Source organism: Macaca mulatta, chromosome 5 (assembly GCF_049350105.2).
Source record: "Macaca mulatta isolate MMU2019108-1 chromosome 5, T2T-MMU8v2.0, whole genome shotgun sequence".
NCBI lineage: Eukaryota > Metazoa > Chordata > Mammalia > Primates > Cercopithecidae > Macaca > Macaca mulatta.
Window position 1 is genome coordinate 78208389 of NC_133410.1, and position 4738 is coordinate 78213126.

The 4738-nt window shown below is 41.5% G+C and overlaps 1 non-coding gene across 1 annotated transcript; it reads right to left on the bottom strand.

Annotated features, from left to right (window-relative positions):
- Positions 1-2023: 2023 nt before the first annotated feature.
- On the bottom strand, positions 2024-2132 carry LOC114678495 (U6 spliceosomal RNA). The gene has a single exon (XR_003729940.1). It is a non-coding gene; the product is annotated as a U6 spliceosomal RNA (small nuclear RNA).
- Positions 2133-4738: the final 2606 nt, after the last annotated feature.

Sequence of the window (4738 nt, forward strand, 5' to 3'; positions counted from 1 at the left end):
TGGCATGTCACAAGCATAATAGGAGTATAGTAGTTTTCTCTCTATAATCTCCATGTCATTACAAATAAACATATAATATGAATACAGGCTACTAATTATCCAAAGGCAGCTTCATGACAAATCTCTTCCAACCGGGTTGCTGCCTTTAAACCCTGCCCTTGTAGAGACTTTATGGCTACCACAGAGAAATCCTTCTTAAAACAGTTTTAGAAAATAAAATAAACATTCCGGCATGGATTTTGACACTATTCCTCAAATGTAGGAAGAGCAATGCCCTGATTGTTACAATGAGGAGCTGGCCTCTATCCAGCATGCTGTAGTTTTATTTTTTGCCACAAAATGACTCAAATTCCTTCCTTTTGCCATTAAAATTTTAGTAGTCGACTGGCCTTGGGCACCTCTGATCTTGAATAATCTTTGACATCTTACAGTAAATGAAAACATTGCTTGCCTAAATATGATTCCAATATATATATTTAAGATTGAGGATTTCTGGGTCACTGTTTTATTTCTTTCCTGAACTGCAGAGAAACTGTTGGCTACCTCTGTACAGCTTTTGGGTGAGGAAAGTGTAACTTAGAGCCGTCCTCAAAACGAATCATCTTTGGATGGTAATGATTTTCCAAGGGGAGATTTTAATTCAGTTCATTCTGGGTGCCAGTATCAGGATGAGATTTTCAGAGTTCACCCAGAGCAATCATTTATAACAATACCGGTAGAGCATTTAAGTCAGCTTATCTTTCTGTGGCCTTCCATTGCCCTCAAAATAAAATCCAAACTTCTTAACAACGCTTTAAGGCCCTTTACAATCTATCCCTCTAGCCAATCCAGTGGTCCTCTGTCCTTGGGATCCTTGGGCACTTATCACTCCTGTTGAACTTGAGTCTGCAGTGTAACAGTTGCTTACACTCTATCTCCCTCAGTAAGTTGTGAGCACTGGATTCTCATTCCTGAGCATAAGGCATGGTGTTCTGTAGCAATCCATAAATATCTGATGAATGAATTAATGAATGAAAAGAATTCAGGCCAGATGCAGTGGCTCATGCCTGTAATCCCAGCTCTTTGGGAGACCGATATGAAAGCGTCACTTGAGGCCAGGAATTTGAGACCAGCTTGGCCAACATGGTGAAATCCCATCTCTAGTACAAATACAAAAATTAGCTGGGTGTGGTGGCACATGCCTGTAATCCCAGCTACTTCTGGAGGCTGAGGCACGAGAGTCACTGGAGCCTGGGGGGCAGAGGTTGCAGTGAGCTGAGACTGCACCACTGTACTCCAGCCTGGGTGACAAAGTGAGACTCTCTCTCAAAACAAACAAACAAATAAACAAAAAATGAAAGAGAAGAATTCACTGATGAATCCACACTATGGAATGAGCTATGAGTACTTTACTAGACAGTTAGCTTAAACAAATGTAGTAATATAAGTCTGCGAAGATCATTGGTCTACTATTAACTTGTTTTCCTCACTATGAAATCGGTAAGCCCTTCAGTGGAGAGAGGCCAGAAGAATTCATTCTGCCCTGGCTCCGCTCCATGTACCCTGACAAATTTTCTTTTTTGGCCCTAGTATTGCATTGTCCCAAAGCCTCTTGTCAATGCTTCACTCCTCTGAATCCCACACTTGTGTGCACTGGAATGGGTTCTTTCCTTTATGAGAATTTTAATAGAAATTTTTAAGACTTCTCAGTCTATCTGAATGAAGTCGTACAAAGTTTACAGTTTAAGGATGATCCTATTTCAATGACCTGGACTCTTGGTGTTTTTAATTTGCTATTGCTATTGTAAGACCTCTGTGTTGCCTGACCTTGAAGAAGCCTGATTTCCTTTATTGTGCCTTCTGCAGAAAGCAGAGTTCTGCTGCCTCTTCCTGGGGCATTGTTTTCTCTGTTCCATTCTGTCTCAGCTTTATGCAGGAGCATTGGCAGATATAATCAAAACCACCACCACCACCACAACCCCTATGCTAAGTATTCTATCCATATTTAATATTTTTATTTTCACTTAAACATTTTTTTTTGGTAAAAAATATGTAGTGCTTCATGAACTTGTGTGTCATCCTTCAGCAGGGGCCATGTTAATCATCTTCTCTTATCATTCCAATTTTAGTATATGTGCTGCCAAAGTGAGCACTCCATCCATGTTTATTCATGGAATCCTCACAACGCCTATGGAGTAGGTGCCGGAATTATAAACTTCTTTTTGCACATGAGGAAACTGAGGCATAGAAAGACCGATTTGCTCAAGGTCACATCTAGGGACCCTTGTGGTCTAGCCCCAGGACATTACACTCACCTAGATTTTTCTCGGGACCTCTGTGTGTTACACTAGCAAATATTCTGCATCCTCCACCATCCTCGCTGTAGCAGCCAGAGCTTTTTTATGTCATACTGACCTTCATGTGGACTTTATAGACAGAGCCATGAAAGCAAAATGCTTTCCTTTCATGTGGTCTTCATTTCTTCAGTCTGCCTTTCCTTCTTGCTCAGTCAGCCCTTGACCTTGTGCTGAGTGATCCGTGGGTATTCGGCACTTTTCCCAGTCATAAGAGAATCCTGCTGGAGGAAGGATGATGTGATAGTATGAAGCAGTGGGGGTTAAGTTTAGGGTGCGGCATGTTGGGGGGCCTGCTGGGAGAAATACAGTGAGAAAATGTCTGAGACCCTTTGGTAAAATATTGCAGAATCATGTAGGCTTTGTACCATCCGTCTCTATCACTGTTTAGAGTTTTCAAAAACAGAAACAGTTTTGTGAGCCAGGTGGGGTAGGAATTATCATTATTATTTATTTTTTTGCTGAAAACCGCAGCTCAGAAAGCAAAATGATTGGCTGTAGGTCATCCAGCTACTAAGCAGTGAAGCAGGCTTAGCACTTCTGTTTCCTTTCCCCACAGCGCCCTGTTTCTCTGTGATTGTACAAGCAGACAATGAACAAAAACTAACATCTTCTGTCTTCATAATTGAAACTTTTCTTTTGTTGCTTTCCCAGAAAACAAATGAAAAATGAACTTGGAGTCCCTGTTGACTGGCTTGGCTATTGTTACTACCTTTCCTCTCACTGACAAATTCTAGTGTGTTAGGGCGGTGATTGTGATGAGCAACTTCAGGGGGGCCAAAGCTCTGGTTGCTGGACCAGTGATCAAATCGTTTTCTCTGGAAATCCAGCTGACTCATACATGAGTCTGGATTATTGAAGCCAACTGGCTAGTATGACTGCAAGAATGTCACCTTATTGCTCTGTTCTTATTTCCATCTCTTTTCCAGGCTATGGGGAATTATTATATGCTGCTTGAAGTATAGTGAAGTAGGAAAAGAAAGATTGTTTTGAAACTTCCAAATGACTTAATTTACTTCCATCCTGCCATGGAACATTCCACCACGTGTTTGTGTGATATTCACTTTTACTTTCCCCTCTCCATCCTTCACCAGGTGTTATTGTTTTCAGCATAAGAATGTATTATTTTTATTTTTTTGAGACTAGAGTTTCACTCTTATCACCTAGGCTGTAGTGCAATGGCACGATCTTGGCTCATTGCAACCTCCGCTTCCCGGGTTCAAGCAATTCTTCTGCCTCAGCCTCCCAAGTAGCTGGGACTACAGGCACCTGCCAGCGTGCCTGGCTAATTTTTGTATTTTTAGTAGAGACGGGGTTTCACCATATTGGCTAGACTGGTGTCGAACTCCTGACCTCAGGTGATCTGCCTGCCTCGGCCTCCCAAAGTGCTGGGATTACAAGCATAAGCCACTGACCCTGGCCAGGAATGTATTATTTTTATATAAAATGGCCTGCAAAAAATTAACTCTGCTCTATTATTGTTATTATTACTATTTTTAACAGAGGGTCTCACTGTTAACCAGGTTAGAATACAGTGGCACGATCTTGGCTCACTGCAACCTCTGCCTCCCGGGCTCATGCGATCTTCCCACCCCAGCCTCTCTAGTAGCTGAGACCACTTTTGTATGCCACTACTTTTGGCTAATTTTTAAAAGGTTTTTGTAGAGACAAGGTCACACTATATTGCCCAAGCTGGTCTTGAACTCCTGGGCTCAAATGATCCTCCCTTCTCGGCCTCCCAAAGTGCTGGGATTACAGGAGTGAGCTATTGTGCCCTGCCAACTCTGCTTTAATTGTAACTTAAGCCTCCAAAGTGGAATGAAGACTAAATGCCAAATTTGCTTTATAATAAGGGAGAAAAAAACACACCCAACTATAAGCAATCTTTACATTTCTTCTTCTATTCACTTGTATACATTATTTTACCTAAAGGAAAAGTTCTTTATATTCATTTTAATTCACTAAAACTTTGTTCCATGCCTATTTTTGGCTTTTTCCTGATTAAGTCTCCAAACAATGAGACACAGTGTCCACCCTCACAGAGCTGACAGATTTTGAGAAATGAAAAAAACGTTGGTTTTCCAAAGATTCTCTGGAGGCAGAAACAGGATTGTGACACACACAGAATTGCAGGGCTTCTACGCACATCTCTTTTCAGTAGTGCTTTGCCAGCCCCCATGGTGTCTGTCCCTGTGCAGAAGTAGGTTGCTGGTCATCCGGATGTTCTGACTCTGGAAAATGCTGCCATCTCCAGCTCTTTCTCGGGCTGGTCCAGCTCACTGCTCATTTGAGCCAACAGTATAATCCTGTTATACTCTCACACATTGATTACAAAGCAGAGGTACTTTGTGTTTTCCCTGCTTTATAGGAATGCTTCAAATTATAAATTGTAAAAAAAAAATAAG